Genomic DNA, 17,321 nt, shown 5'->3' on the forward strand with positions numbered 1-17,321 from the left:
GGGTTGGTGCAGACCTGATGGGTCAAATGGCCTCCTTCTGCACTGTAGGGATTCTATGATTTGCGTTGCGACTCCGGGTCAAGGGGGACTGGAATTGACTGTGTCCGGTGTTATAACTGTAATTAAGCAGAAAAGACTCACAGGTCATTCAAAGTTTAACAGTTCTTCAGTTGGAAAACTTTGCCATTAGGAATTTAAAAATTCTTCAATGGGATGTAGGCATCGTTGGCAAGGCCAGCATTGGGGCAGCACGGTAGCATTGTGGATAGCACAATCGCTTCACAGCTCCAGGGTCCCAGGTTCGATTCTGGCTTGGGTCACTGTCTGTGCGGAGTCTGTACATCCTCCCCGTGTGTGCGTGGGTTTCCTCCGGGTGCTCCGGTTTCCTCCCACAGTCCAAAGATGTACAGGTTCAGTGGATTGACCATGATAAATTGCCCCTAGTGTTCAAAATTGCCCTTAGTGTTGGGTGGGGTTGCTGGGTTATGGGGATGGGGTGGAGGTGTTGACCTTGGGTAGGGTGCTCTTTCCAAGAGCCAGTGCAGACTCGATGGGCCGAATGGCCTCCTTCTGCACTGTAAATTCTATGAAATTTGTTGCCCATCCTTAATTTTCCTTCAATTGAGTGCCTTTGCTAGGTCAGCCCAATGTTTCTTTTAATAAATTTAAAGTACCCAATTCATTTGTTTTCCAATTAAGGGGCAATTTAGCATGGCCAAGCCACCTACCCTGCACATCTTTGGGTTGTGGGGAAGAAACCCATGCAAACACGGGAAGAATGTGCAAACTCCACACGGACAATGACCCAGAGCTGGATCGAACCTGGGACATCGACACTGTGAGGCAGCAGTGCTAACCACTGCGCCACCGTGTTGCCCCCGAGGTCAGCCTAGTGTTAGCCACATTGCTGTAGATCTGGAGTCACAGACCCCATGTAAGGATGGCAGATTTCCTTCCTGCCAAGACAAGTTGTTTTGATCTGCCATCATAACTTTGGCAGAAAATCACCAAAAATCACGGAAAAATGGCATAAACAACCGGAATTATCCACTAAAGCTCTGATGGGAGTTTGGAAGACCAGCTGTAGAAACTCTATCCGAAATAACTGACAGACCATCCTTAATATATTGGTGAATCTGCATAATGTTTCTAATGGCAAGTGAGATGATACTTTGTTTTTAGAAGCAAAATAATGATATGCTTTCCAATCAGAATGATAAGAATAGGAGTAGGCCATTCAACTCCACACCACTGTTCAAGCAGTCCAATAGATCTTTGCTGATCTGTACATTAACTCCATGCCTAAACCGTATACCCCTCGATACCTTTACTTAACACAAACCTATCGATTTCAGTCTTGAAAACAGAAATTGTGGGGAGGTTTCCAGATTTCTACTACTCGTTATGTCAAAACGTTATGTCAAAAATATACAACGCACTGTTCAGGCAAAGTTGTTAAGTAAACAGACATAGACGATATGGAAATTAGTTGTTGTTCCATCAACAGTCTGTTAATTGGATTTTGTGCTTGCCGTGTGCAGCCTTAGATCTGCACAGCAGAAATATTGAGTTTGTGGGCCTTGGAATAGGTCACTTCTGATCCCCTCCTATCCCAGTACAATTTACATAATTTGTTTGTTTCCTGTCTGTCAAATAAATTTCATATTGAGCTGGCCGTGTGAGGAGGGTTTCTTCTCTGTTGACATGTTAGTGCAAAATGACAAAGCTAAGAAAGTGCTCTACGTCCCACTGAATAAAATCCAAAACCTAGGCCGGTTTACGCCAGTCTGTTCCCATCTTCCCACGGGCAGCACGGTAGCACAGTGGTTAGCACTGTGGCTTCACAGCGCCAGGGTCCCAGGTTCGATTCCTTGCTGGGTCACTGTCTGTGCGCAGTCTGCATGTTCTCCCCGTGTCTGCGTGGGTTTCCTCCAGGTACTCTGGCTTCCTACCACATTCCAAAGATGTGCGGGTTAGGTGGATTGGCCATGCTAAATTGCCCTTAGTGTCCAAAAAGGTTGGGAGGGGTTATTGGGTTACGGGGTTAGGGGCGGAAATGAGGGCTTAAAGTGGGTCGGTGCAGACTCGATGGGTCGAATGGCCTCCATCTGCACTGTATGTTCTATGTCAATCCAAACCTGTGACTCTTCTGATGCCCTCCTTCATTTCGACAGTTTCACTACCCAGGCCCAAACCATTTAATGTTCACCATGGATATCTGGGCTGGGAAGTTTATAAAATACATGACCATTGAGGAGTGAAAGTGGAAGTCCCACCTCTGTTTTCATCTCTGGACAGACTCTGTGCACAGGCAAGAGGATGGGTGAGATTTAGAAGGTGCCCGCACCATTATAGCAATTTGCATTTTAGGACTTTTGGAATTTGTAAGCCTTACTAAATCACACCTGCAGAGTGGAAGTGTGAAGAGGATGCTTCCACCTGTGGAAGAATCTAGAACTAGGGGGTCACGGTTTAAAATTAAGGGATCGATCATTTGAGACAGAGATTAGGAGAATTTATTTCTCTCAGAGGGTCGTGAGTCTCTGGAACTCAAAAGCCAGCAGAAGACGTCTTTGAATATTTTTAAGGCAGAACTTGATAGAATCTTGATTAGCAAGAGGCTGAAAGGTTATCAGGCTAGGAAGGGATGTGGAGTGGAAGATATTCAGATCAGCGATGACTTTATTGAGTGTCGGAGCAAGTTTGAGTCGCCTCCTCCTCATGCTCCGAATTTATATACTTTCATGTTCATATGAACCATGTATTGGAGGTTGGAAGAGTATAAAATGTGAGTAAAATGATGCTGCTTCTTTACAATTCTTTATGAACTGCTGCAGCCTGAGTTGCATCTATGTTTACAAAAGCAAGTAATGGCACTGACGCGATTGGACAAGGTAGGTGACCATTAAATAATGTTATTGACAGGTTGTTATTTCTAATGACTGATAAGCCATCAAGTAGAAGAGCGGCATTTTAAAAGTGGAAAAAGTGTCCATATGCATTCCAGTAGATTATTCACTGGATAAAGCGTTAATTTATGTTACACAATATTGAACGACTTGTCCAGTGTGTGATCCAGAGTTATGCACTGTAGGAATTCCGTGATCTATGACATGCATATATTCCAGTTTATCTTGGATCGTTAAAATCATCCAATATTATCACCTCATTGTTTTTTGTGTTACCCTTATTCTTCTGAAGATCTCTCGTTTTTACTATTTGCTGGCCTATAACGTACGCATGTTTAATATTATTTCCCTTCTTATTTCTTAACTCCATTAACATGGATTCTCTCTTAATGAAGTGCCTTACGATCTAGCACTAATGGAATCCTTTTCTTTTTAAAATTTAGAGTATCCAATTAATTTTTTCCAATTAAGGGCTAATTTAACATGGCCAATCCACCTACCCTGCACATCTTTTGGGTTGTGGGGGTGAAACCCACGCAAACATGGGGAGAATGTGCAAACACGGACACTGACCCAGAGCCGGGATCGAACCTGGGACCTCGGCGCCGTGAGGCAACCATGTTAACCACTTGCGCCACCATGCTGCCCGAGAGAATCCTTTTCTAACATTGCTACTCTCCCCCAATTTTGATTGACTGATTGATTTATTGTCACATGTACCGAAGTGCAGTGAAAAGTATTTCTATGCTGCCAAGGAAACATACACAGTACATACACAGTAGACCAAAAAAAGTAAATAGTTGCAGTGAATGCAAAAAAGTACATAGTACATCAGAGAAATAATGAGTTACAGTATGGAACAAGGGCAAAATAACAAAGCAAATACAACATAAGCAAGAGCAGCATAGAGTGTCATGAGCAATCTGAGGGACAGTTGTTGAGGGGTCTTGTAACTGTGGGGAAGAAGCTATTCCGAAGTCTGGACGTACAGGTCTTCAGACTTCTGTATATTCTGCCTGCTGGAAAGGTCTGGAAGAGGGCAAAGCCTGGGTGCAAGAGGTCTCCTCTTAACTCTCCTGAAATGTTATAAGCAGGGGTATTCAATTTCCTGGTCCTTTCAAAGATAAGCAACATCCCCATTGTAGCTTTTACATCATAACTCATCATAGCTATTAGGGATTCTTTCCTTGAAATTTGAATATTTTTAATGATTTTTTATGTCTCCCGCCCAAAGCTTTCCTGGACGCGATTCAGCAGACTCAAGTTAAACGCCGCTGAACGGTGCATTTAGCGGAGTATTTCTTGGTGCTAAGACCCCGCTATTCAATGGCATTTGCCGGTTTTTTTGTTCTTGGTAAGAAATTCCCCATTGAGGCCATTCTTTGAGTTTGTGCTCACCAGTGCAGGAATACTACTTGCTGATCTGGGCATCATTTTTAAAGGCAGTTCTAATCTATCGAACCACTTCAGCACCCTGGCCGCAGCCTCAGGACCCCCCCTACTTCACCCTACTTACCTTTTCCATGGTCCTGGAGCTCCCCCCTCACCCACGTGTAGCCCCTCACATGAGCATCCTGGCAGCTGGGCACCTTGGCACTGCCCCCTGATTCGTGCCTCTGCCTGTCTTGATGTGCCATCCAGGCATACTGTCAGTGCTAAGTGGCAGTACCAGGGTACCAGGCTGGCAGTGCCAAGGTGCCAGACTGGAAGTGCCAAGGTGTCCAGGTGCCAAGGGGAGTGCCAGGGTGTCATCTTGCCCAGTCCCCCACCTCCTGGGACTTCAGCACCGCAACAAGACCCCCAGGTGCCATCATGAACTGCGTGGTTCAGTTGGAGCAGCAGTTGAATGCACTTAGGAGCATGAAGACGGCAGAAAGCATCATAGATAGGAGTTACAGAGACATGGTCACACCCAAGGTGCAGGCAGACAGATGTGTGACTGCTGGATAGGACAGGCAGTCAATGCAGGAATCCCCATGGCTGTCCCCCTCGCTAACAAGTCTATATCATTTTAGATACTGTTGGAGGGATAGCCTGTCAGGGGAAAACAATAGCATCCAGAACAGTGGCACCACAACTGGCTCTGTTGCTCCGCTAGGGAGGGCAAAGTGCTTGAGAGCGATAGTTATAGGTGACTCTATAGGAAAGGACACAGATAGGTGCTTCTGTGGACATGAATGGTATGTTGCCTCCCTGGTGCCAGTGTCAAGGATGTCTCTGAATTAACTGAGGACATCCTGAAGGAGGAGGGTAATTAGCAGAGGTCATAGTACACATACGTACTAATGACATAGGCAGGAAGAGTGATCAGGTCCTGCAGAAGGAATTCAGGGAGTTAGGCAGTCAGCTAAAAAGCAGGACCTCGAGGGTTGTAATCTCAGGATTATTCCCTGTGCCACGTGCCAGTAAGGCTAGAAATAGCAGGATAGTGCATCTAAACACATGGCTAAACTGGTGGGGTAGGAGGGAGAGTTTCATATTTCTGGACCATTGGGATCTCTTCCGGGGCAGGTGGAACTTGTACAAGAGAGAGGGGTTGCATGTAAACTGGAGGGGCACCAATATTCTGGCTGGGCAATTTGTGAGAATCACTCGGGAGGATGTAAACTACTATGGTGGGGGGGGATCACAATGTTCGCTTATAAGGTGCAATAACTGAAGAGGAAACAGAGAACCAAAATAAGAGAACATCACCCCAGGCAGAGCAAAAAAGATGACAAGTGTGAGAAGGGAGGTGGTCAATGCAGGACTGACATGACTGTACCTGAATGTGCGCAGTATACAGAACAAGTTAAATGAGTTTGTTGCACTCATTGAAATTGGCCAGTACTATGCTGGGCATCACAGAGATGTAGCTGGAAGGGGATCAGGACTGAAATTTAAATATAGAAGGATATGCGTCCTATTGAAAGGCCAGGCAGATGGGCAAAGGGAGCGGGTTTCATTGTTAGTAAGGAATAAAGTTAAATTCATAGCAAGGAGCGATATCGGACCAGAAGGCATAGAATCTGTGTGGATAGAGATGAAGAATCACGAAGGTAAAAAGGTCCTGATGGGAGTTATGTACAGGCCCCAGAGCAGTAGTCAGAATGTGGGGCAGAAAATAAATCAGGAGATAGAACAGGCATGTAAAAAAGGCAGTATTAGAATAATCATGGGTGACTTCAATATGCAGGTGGACTGGGAAAATCAGGTTGGTAGTAGATCCCAAGAAAAGGAATCCAGCAGAGGGCAGCAGAGCGGAGCTGCTGATTGGCTGTTGTGGGGAAAATTTCCATCAGTGCATTGTGGTCACTGTATCCAGAACGTGTACCTGAGCAAGACACCCTTCGTGTTCAAGTGAAGGCAAGCATCCAGCAGAGGGCAGCAGAGCGGAGCTGTTGTAGGGAAAATTTGCATTGGTGCATTGCGGTCACTGTATCTAGAAGGTGGTTTGTAGAGGAGCTGTTGTCAAGTGACAGTTAAACCTCAAACATTTCTTCAGTGTTTCCATCCCTACCTCCTCCTCTAACCAAAAAAAAACAATCACTGTAAGGATCCCAGCCGAGTAAAGATAAAGAGGGAGACTCAAGGACAGGTAGCAAGAAGTAGTAGAAAGAAGTTGAACCGTGATGTCACAGCCTGCAGGTAAGTGATTGGCTGGTGACTGGTCAGTAGTTTTACTTTTCCTTGAGGTGTTATCATGCGGGGAGCAGTGGTTCCTGAGTGAGTGCTTGCTGAGAAGGAAAATAAATTTTTTTTTAAACTTACTGTTGGGAGTTTCCAACTAAATCCGGTTGGAGTGAGGACAGAGTGACTGCTGGGTAAGTAGTAAAGTTTTAATTGTTTGCGCGGGCCCATAACAGCTGATTGCTGTTCTCGTGCAGGGCACAGTGGTTACTGGTTAAGTGTTTTATTTTTACCTGTATTTAAGTTGGACGGTTCCTAAACCCTAGACACTACACTTGTAGTGTCCCCTACCCTTCCACCTCCTCTAACCTGAGGGGTAGAGTGAATAACAGGTAAGCTCTTTCTTTCTTTTTCTTGTTTTATCTAGAGGGGATGGCAGGGAAGGCAGTGCAATGTTCCTCCTGCAGAATGTTTGAAGTGAGGGACGCCGTCAGTGTCCCTGCTGATTTCATCTGTGGGAAGTGCACCCATCTCCAGCTCCCCAGAAACCGCAGCAGGGAACTGGAGCTGGATGAACTTTGGATCATTCAGGAGGCAGAGGTGGTCATAGATAGCAGCTTCAGGGATGTAGTTACTCAAGATAGATGGGTGGCGGTGAGAGGGGCTGGGAGGAAGCAGTCAGTGCAGGGATCCTCTGTGGTCATTCCCCTCAATAACAAGTAAACCGCTTTGGATCCTGTTGAGGGGGACGACCTACCAGGGGTAAGCCATGGTGAACGGATCTCCTGCGCTGAGTCCGTCCCTGTGGCTCAGAAGGGAAGGAGGGAGAGCAGGAGAGCAATAGTTATTGGGGACTGGATAGTTAGAGGGACAGATAGACGGTTCTGTGGCAAAGAAAGAGACCCATGGATGGTATCTTGCCTCCCAGGTGCCAGGGTCCGTGACGTCTCGGATCGTGTTTTCAGAATCCTTAAGGTGGAGAGGGAACAGTCCCAAGTCGTGGTACACATCGGTACCAACGACATAGGTAAGAGAAGGGACGGGGATTTAAAACAGGAATTTAGGGAGCTAGGGTGGAAGCTGAGAGCCAGGACAAACCATGTTGTCATCTCTGGTTTGTTGCCGGTGCCACGTGCTAGCAAGTTGAGGAACGGAGCGAGTGCAGATAAACACGTGGCTGCAGGGATAGTGTAGGAGGGAGGGTTTCAGTTACATGGATAATTGGAGAACATTCTGCAGAAGGTGGGACCTGTACAGTCAGGACGGTTTGCACCTGAACCAGAGGGGCACCAATATCCTGGGAGGGAAATTTGCTACGGCCCTTCTGGGGGTTGGGGGGGAGGGGGGGGGGGTTAAAACTAATTTGTCAGGGTGATGGGAAATCGATCTGTAGTCCAGAAGCCAGTGTTGAGAGTCGTGAGGTACTGAGGAGGATATCAAGATTGCAGGAGTGTACCGGGAGACAGAAAAGTGGTTGAAGTGTGTCTACTTCAATGCAAGGAGCATCCAGAATAAGGTAGGTGAACATGGAGCATGGATTGGTACTTGGGACTACGATGTTGTGGCCATTACGGAGACATGGTTAGAACAGGGACAGGAATGGTTGTTGGAAGTTCCGGGGTATAGATGTTTCAGTAAGAGTATGGAATGTGGTAAAAGAGGTGGAGGAGTAGCATTGTTAATCAAAGATAGTTTAACGGCTGCAGAAAGGCAGTTCGAAGGGGATCTGCCGACTGAGGTAATATGGGCTGAAGTTAGAAATAGGGAAGGAGAGTTCACGTTGGTAGGAGTTTTCTATAGGCCCCCAAATAGTAATAGAAATGTGGAGGAAGAAATTGCAAAACAGATTATGGATAGGTGTGGAGGTCTCAGCATAGTTGTCATGGGTGACTTTAACTTTCCAAATAGTGATTGGAACCTCGATAGGTCGAACAGTTCGGATGGGGCAGTTTTTGTACAGTGTATGCAGGAGGGTTTCCTGACACAATATGTGGATAGGCTGAAAAGAGGGGGGGGGGGGGGGGGGGCGGCACATTGGATTTGGTACTGGGTAATGAACCGGGCCAAGTGTTAGATTTGTTTGTGGGAGAGCACTTTGGAGATAGTGACCACAATTCGGTGTCTTTCACTATTGCAATGGAGAAGGATAGGGCCATACAGCAGGGTAAGGTTTATAATTGGGGAAGGGGTAATTATGATGCGGTTAAGCAAGAATTAGGGAGCAGAAGATGGGAACAGAAACTGTCAGGCGAAGGCACAAATGAAAAGTGGAGCTTGTTCAAGGAACAAATACACCGTGTCCTTGATAGATATGTCCTGTCAGGCAGGGAGGAAATGGCCATGTGAGGGAACCATGGTTCACAAAAGAGGTTGAATGTCTTGTCAAGAGGAAAAACTACGCTTATGTAAGGATGAGAAAACAAGGTTAAGTTGGGTCGCTTGAGGGTTACAAGGTAGCAAGGAACGAGCTAAAAGAAAGGGCTTAGGAGAGCTAGGAGGGGGCATGAGAAATCTTTGGCGAGTCAGATCAAGCAAAACCCCAGGAGTTTTACTCTTATGTGAGAAATAAAAAAATGACCAGGGTGCGGTTAGGTCCGGTCAAGGACAGTAGTGGAAACTTGTGCATGGAGTCAGAAGAAATAGGAGAGGCGTTGAATTAATACTTTTCTTCAGTGTTCACCAAGGAGAGGAGCCATGTTTTTGAGGATGAGAGTATGATACAGGTGGGTAGGCTGGAGGAGGTAGATGTTCTGAGGAAGGATGTATTAGCAATTTTGAAAAATCTTAGGGTCGACAAGTCCCCTGGGCCAGATGGGATAAATCCAAGGATTCTTTGGGAGGCAAGAGATGAGATTGCAGAGCCTTTGGCTTTGATGTTTGAGTCCTCGGGGATAGTGCCAGAGGACTGCAGAGTGTCGAATGTTGTTCCTCTGTTCAAGAAGGGAATAGGAATGACCCTGGTAATTATAGGCCAGTTTGTCTTACTTCGGTGGTCGGTAAGTTAGTGGAAAAGGTCCTGAAGGATAGGAATTATGACCATTTGGAAAGATGCAGCTTAATCCAGGATAGACAACACGGATTCGTGAAGTGTAAGTCTTGCCTCACAAATTTGATTGAATTCTTTGAGGAGGTAACTAAGTGTGTAGATGAAGGTAGAGCAGTTGATGTCGTATACGTGCATTTTAGTAAGGCGTTTGATAAGGTTCCCCATGGTCGGCTTAAGAAGAAAGTAAGGAGGTGTGGGATAGAGGGAAATTTGGCCAATTGGATAAGTAACTGGCTATCACATAGAAGACAGAGGGTGGTGGTGGATGGAAAATTTTCAGACTGGAGACCAGTGACCAGTGGTGTACCATAGGGATCAGTGCTGGGTCCTCTGCTATTTGTGATTTTTATCAATGACTTGGAGAGGGGGCTGAAGGGTGGGTCAATAAATTTGCTGATGACACCAAGATTGGTGGAGTAGTGGATGAAGTGGATGGCTGTTGTAGGCTGCAAAGAGATATTGATGGGATGCAGAACTGGGCCGAAAAATGGCAGATGGAGTTTAACCCTGATAAGTGCGAGGTGATTCATTTTGGTAGAAAAAATTTGAATGCGGATTACAGGGTCAACGGCAGGGTTCTGAGGAATGTGGAGGAACAGAGAGATCTTGGGGTTCATGTCCACAGATCTCTGAAGGTTTCCACTCAGATGGATAGAGCCGTGAAGAAGGCTTATAGTGTGTTAGCGTTTATTAACAGAGGGCTTGAGTTTAAGAGCCGCGGGGTTATGCTGCAACTGTACATGACCCTGGTGAGACCACATATGGAGTATTGTGTGCAGTTCTGGTCACCTCATTATAGGAAGGATGTGGAAGCATTCGAAAGGGTGCAAAGGAGATTTACCAGGATGCTGCCTAGTTTGCAGGATAGCTCTTATGAGGAAAGGTTGAGGGAGCTAGGGCTTTTCTCTTTGGAGCAGAGGAGGATGAGAGGCAACTTGAGAGAGGTTTATAAGACGATGAGGGGGATAGATAGAGTGGACGTTCAGAGACTATTTCCTCGGGTGGATGTAGCTGTTACAAGGGGGCATAACTATAAGGTTCAGGGTGGGAGATATAGGAGGGATGTCCAAGGTAGGTTCTTTACTCAGAGAGCGGTTAGGGTGTGGAATGGACTGCCTGCTGTGATAGTGGAGTCGAACACTTTAGGAACTTTCAAGTGGTTATTGGATAGGCACATGGAGCATACCAGAATGACAAGGAATGGGATAGCTTGATCTTGGTTTCGGACAATGCTCGGCACAACATCGAGGGCCAAAGGGCCTGTTCTGCGCTGTACTGTTTTATGTTCTATGTTGTGGAATGTCTAAGAGATGCTTTTTTTGGAGCAGCTTGTCACAGAGCCTACTAGGGAACAGACAATTCTGGATTTGGTGCTGTCTAATGAGGCAGACTTGATTAGGGAATATAAGGTGAAGGAACACTTAGGGAGCAGTGACCACAACATGATAGAATTTAACCTGCAGTTTGACAGGGAGAAGCTGGAATCAGATGTAACGGTATTAAAATTAAATAAGGGTAACTACAAAGACATGAGGGAGGAGCTGGCCAGAGTTGATTGGGAAAAGGGACTTGCAGGGAAGACAATGAAACAGCAATGGCAATTTTGGGGGGTTATTCGGGAGACTCAACAGAATTACTGGACGCAGGGAGGGTCTCAGAGGACTGGAAAGTGGCTAATGTAACACCGTTGTTCAAGAAGGGAGGAAGGCAGAAGACAGGAAATTATAAGCCTGTCAGCCTGACTTCTGTCTTTGTTAAGATTTTAGAGTCCATTATTAAAGATGAGGTCGCAGAATACTTGGAAGTGCATGATAAAATAGGACTGAATCAGCACGGATTCGTCAAGGGACGGTCACGTCTGACAAATCTGTTAGAGTTCTTTGAGGAGGGAACAAGGAAGTAAGACAAAGGAGAACCAGTGGAGATGATTTATTTAGATTTCCAGAAGGTCTTTGACAAGGTGCCACACAGGAGACTGTTAAATAAATTAAGAGCCCATGGTGTTGAGGGTAAGATCTTGGCATGGATAGAGGATTGGCTGACTGGCAGAAGCAGAGAGTAGGAATAAAGGGGCATTTTTCAGGGTGGCAGCTTTTCACAATATACATTAATGATCTTGATGAAGGAACTGAAACACTGTTGCTAAGTTTGCAGATGATGCAAACATACAAAGATCTGTAGAAGGAGAGGTAGTAATGAGGAAGCAGTGGGGCTGCAGATGGGCTTAGACAGGCTAGGAGAGTAGGCAAAGAAGTGGCAGATGGAACACAATGTGGAAAATGTGACGTTATATACTTTGGAAGGAGGAATGGAGGCATAAACTATTTTCTAAATGGGGAAATGCTCAGGAAGTCAGAAGAACAAAGGGATTTGGGAGTCCTTGTTCACGATTCTCTTATGATTGATGTGCAGGTTCAGATGGCAGTTCGGAAGGCAAATGCAATGTTAGCATTCATGTCGAGAGGGCTAGAGTACATGACCAGGGATGTACTTCTGTGGCTGTATAAGGTTCTGGTCAGACCCATTTGGCGTTTTGTGAGCAGTTTTTGGGCCAGTACCTAAGCAAGGATGTGCTGGATGTGGAAAGGGTCCAGAGGATGTTCACGAGAATGATCCCTGGAATGAAGAGCTTGTTGTATGAGGAGCGGTTGAGGACTCTTGGTCTGTACTCATTGCAGTTTAGAAGGATGAGGGGGGGAACTTATTGAAACTCACAGGGTACTGTGAAGCCTGGATAGAGTGACGTGGAGGGTGGTGAATCTGTGGAACCCTTTGCCGCAGAAGGCTGTGGAGGCCAAATCACTACGTGTCTGTAAGACAGAGATGGATAGGTTCTTGATTAATAAGGTGATCAGGGGTTATGAGGAGGAGGTAGGAGAATAGGGATTAGAAAAATATCAGCCATGATTGAATGGCAGAGCAGAATCGATGGGCCGAGTGGCTTCATTCTGCACCTAAGTCTTCTGGTCTTATGACTGGTTCATGACTTCGTGAACTAGAACCAAATAGCGTCCAGTTGAGTCCTCGCTGGCAAGGCAGGTGAATCCCGGACCCCGGGTGAACTGGAGAGCAGGCTCATTTAAATATGCATGTCTGGATCTCGCCCAGCGAGAGTAAGATCCAGATTCTGATGTGCCATGAGATTGTGTTGAATCTCGCTAGACGTTCTGAGCATCACGATTCTTGATAAAAGCCTCTCGCAAGATTTGCGGCCTTTCAGAAGTAGGGCTGCTGGGGTCCAGTTCCTCAAGGGCCAAAATAGCAGCACAGGTTGGCTGTCTCCATAATGCAAGTACTAATCAAACTGACTTGTCATACAAAGATGTCCGATATACACACACACATTCATTTAAATATACGGCATATACTTAAATTTTGAACATCTTGATAGCTTCCATTATTCCATGAGGATGAAAAATATTTTGAACCTCATTTATTCCAAGAATTATTATGAGCACTTATATGAGCAATGCAGTTTATGAATTATGCATGTTTTGCAGATTACACTTGGTATTCGCATACAGATGTCAATTATTTTTGCATGACTTTGGACTTTAGGATGTGCTCATAACAAGATACAATATGCATTGGTGAAAGGTTTCTGTACATTTGTCTTCCCCTGCCATTAACACCCACAGATACAAGCCTTGCTGTTTATGAATTAAGCCGACTCTGAATTCATCTGCAGAGTCTGGCTGGTATTGACTTTAACTCCTTTAAAAGGGTCTTCACCTTTTGTACACAATCTGATTTATCTTTAATTTTATGTGATATATTCACAGCGAGCCTGTACAAATGTACTTGAATACAAACCTAGAAATGTAACAAGGTGCTGAATAATGAATTATTGAATTCAGGTGGTCTGTTTCACCAAAATAAACACACACACACCCACACACACACACACACACACACACGCGTTGAACGTGTTAACCTAAAATAAAAGGAGTTGCATTTTGGACATGGGTCAGACGTAAAAAGCAAAAGTGTAAGTGGAGAAACAAAGACTTCATTAGTCTTTTTGGAAACACAGTAGTTAATAACATATCGTTTAGCCCCTAGGCCGCAAGCAGTAATCTCGAAACTGGATGTCAAGGTTTAATATTTTGCAGAGAAAGAATAGTTTGCAATTCGATGAAGTGTTGTCAGTAGAATGTGGTAATATTTAATTGTTCCTGGAGGCATGAGTGTAAAAATAGACGACCCTGCTTGTGGCAGTAAAACGTTCAATTACTGATGAATTGCATGGAGCTGACTTGCGGACCAATGGCACTGAACCAAGAGTTAAGCATATGAAGCTTATTACAGTTGAAGTGCAGCATAATATACAGTTAAGGTGTAATCCAGTGAATAGTTTGCAGAAATGAAACTATATTTTCAGGTTGGATATACTATTGGACCTTCTTTAAATTTCTCAATGCTGTCAGGGCATTGACGGCTTTGATTTCAAAGCATTTTATCCACTTCTCAATCTACGTTCAGTCCGACGCGAAATCTTCCATTTATCCATCTTGACATTGTTCTGCTCACACCAAGATTAATACTTGAAATATTATTATCTCAAACAATAAAAATACCAATGAGCATTTGGTTAACTTTAACAGTAGGGACGACATAGATTTAGTCCTCCAAATTTATGTTACCTTTAAGCTGCCGCATTGATTTTGGGGTGGTATAGTGTTGTGCGAGGGAGTCTGTTCCTTGCATGTTCCATGAACAAATTCCCATTAATTTCACTGTGGCCTGGGATGTACATTAGAAACTGTGACGCAAAGAAAAAAAATCAGAAACATACTGTTGAGCTGCGCAACTAATGAAAAGCATGAATTCTTTCCTTGCCTGATATTGTCAAACAATTTTATTAAAAAGCATGACACAGGATTTAGCAGACGCAGAAGAAGTGGAAAAGACCGACAGAATTTATAACAAAGAAAGCAGTTAAAACAGAACCACAATAAATACTGTGCCATCATGCTGCTAAAGATCTGCTTTGAATTTAACTTCCAGTTCTTAGTGAAGGCTATTGACCTGAAACATGGGCTGGACGTTTTAGCAGAGGGGGTGGTCAAGCAGCTCCAGCCTTATTTCATGCTCAGTTCTGTCCCCATCTGGGAGGAAGGCCTGCCCCCAAGGGCTGCTGGCCAAATAAATAGTTGGCAGTTCTTAAGCCCCAGCAGCGCGACCTGAAATGGTGGCGACTGCTGGAATTGCGACCTGTTCCCCTCAAGGGTTGTGAATGGAGCTGGACATCAGTAAAGTGAGCAGTTTTGTTGGTGTCAGTCACGCAGAACCCAGCATGTATAAGTGGTGGGATACTCTCAGCCCTGGGCCGGGCTGGAGAATCCCCGCGACCAGGTCACGCTGCCCCAGTGCCGGCACGAGATTCTCCATTCCATTGGCACAGGCGTGGTTGGCGCAGCACCAGTTGCGGGCCGCTCTGCGTGGCCGGCCTGCCGATTCTCGGGCCAGGCTGTCGTGGAAACGCTGAGTCTGTTGGCGCCGTCCACACCTGCTCTCAGTCGGCGGGAACTCAGCGTGGAAGGGTCGGGTGGCGGCCTGTGTGGGGGGGGGGAGAGGGGTACTCCAACCCCAGGAGGTGCCTCCGATGCGGCTTGGCCCGCGATCGGGACCCACAGATCGGCGAGCCGGCCTCTCTGGCTGGGGGACTCATTTCCTATGCGCCGGCCCCTGTAGTCCTGCGCCGGCGCATTGAAGGATTCCACCGCGCATGCATGCGTTGGCGCCGGCGCCACTCCGCATGTGTAGGGGCCAGAATTAGCCCTGGGAGCGGCCCGTTCACGCCGTTGTAAAACGCGACGGGCACTCTGCCGCGGGATGAGAGAATCCCACCCTGGGGGTCTGGGTTCAGGAAAGCGCGGGTGGGGATGGGAGCAAGTGGTGACAGGTGGGGTGGGTTTCGGTTGGTCTGGAGGTTTGCCGTGCGATACAGGGTGCCTGGATTGGGGACAGGAGGCTCCACTTACCAGCCTCCCCGGACAGGCGCCGGAATGTGGCGACTAGGGGCTTTTCACAGTAACTTCATTGAAGCCTACTCGTGACAATAAGCGATTTTCATTTTCATTTCACTTCACACAGCCCACAGCCAGGAGCTACATGGCATGATGCACCCCTCACCACAGACAGGTAAGAGGAATCGGCCCAAGGGTAGACATGCTAAGAAAACCATCCAGCATGGTCACTAATCCGACATGGGAAGGTGGTGACAACGCTGTTAAGCAGCAACTCCATGCACAGGAGGATGGGCATCCAGTGCAGGAAGAAGATGAATGACATCTTTCGTTGTGCCAGGGTAAGTCACTCTTCTCATCTGTCACCACACACCCATCCACCCACACATCAAACATCAACTGGGAGCTCACTCACAGCTACCTCACGGGGCCCCACCACCCACCCTCCCACACGTTTCCTCACCTCCCCTGTGGCTCCTCTCCTCATCACATCCCAGCATCCATCCAGACATGCCAAGTATCCTTACCATCTGACACAGTATACGGCCTGCTTGCATTCTCCACGACTGTCTTCTTGCAAGACAAGCTGGCTCATCACTATCGTGATAGAGTACAGTCAGGCAGAGGCATGCTTGAATTTAAAATGTTTTCTCCCTTCAAGAAGAGAGGGCCTTGCAACTTGCCGGGCAGGAAGAGGGCCTCCTCCTGTGCTGAAAACGAGGTGGCCACAAGAGAAAAACAAATGATCCACAGCACAATAATCCATCACGCCAGCCTCACATTATTTCACTCTCTTCGATCCTCTTGCCCTTTCCCTTCCTTTGCAGGACAATCAGTGGGGTAGCCTGATGTAGCCTGATGTATCCACTAGTATGGCATTGGGAAGCAGCCAGGAGAGCTTCTCTGGCGAGTTCTTGGCTATCCCCATACAAAAGGCATCACAGCCGCCACCTTCACCTACCCCTTCCACCAGCGCAGAGACTCACCCCTCAGTGAGAACTAGTAGTGGAGGATTCTAGATCACTAACTGGTGAGAGCCTTATTTCTGCTGATCCCCAACAGGTGGCGGCATGGATATCCTAGGGATCCAGCAATCGGAGGACCGCTGGTGGTCAGGATGCTGCTGAGCCCCAGTCAGACGACATGCCTCTGGACACTGCCATCCCTCAGCTGCTGGAGCTCTAAACGCAGAGGAAGCAATATCAGGAAAGGATGTCTGCTACACTGCTTGGTTTGCAAGGCCAACTGGAGAAGTCCCAACGGCTTATTTCCGAGGAGATAGTGCCTACACGCCGAGGCTAACACTACGAGGGTGGTGACCGCAGTGGAGACCTTGGTGCAGGACGTTCACTTCATGACACGGGATCTTCATGCCATGATCTCCACGGTTCAAGGCATCAACTCCAGCGAGTTTTTTCTACGAGTGCCAGCGTCAGAGGATGGAGGGGCTTTTCAAACTCACTCCAGCTGCCCCTCTATCTCAAAGATGAAGCCAGAGGCCATCATGCATCCATAAGAAGGAGGAGAAGCTGGTGCATAGCTTAGGACCTTCCACCCAGGAGGCTCTGGGGATCTCCAGTCTATCTTCTTCCCTTGTTCCTGTGACATCTTCAGCTCAAGCCTCACAGATTAGGGAGTGTGGCACCACCACACCTGTGCAACCCACAAGCAGGCAGAGTCCTCTGCCTCTCTCATCTCAGATAATAGGGCATGGCATACTGCAGGCTGCCTCCATCACAGCTGTGAATCCTGGGGAAACACCAAGACGTAGCAGCAGGGTTAGAAAGG

Source organism: Scyliorhinus canicula, chromosome 16 (genome assembly GCF_902713615.1).
Source record: "Scyliorhinus canicula chromosome 16, sScyCan1.1, whole genome shotgun sequence".
In the NCBI taxonomy this organism is placed as follows: Eukaryota; Metazoa; Chordata; class Chondrichthyes; order Carcharhiniformes; family Scyliorhinidae; genus Scyliorhinus; species Scyliorhinus canicula.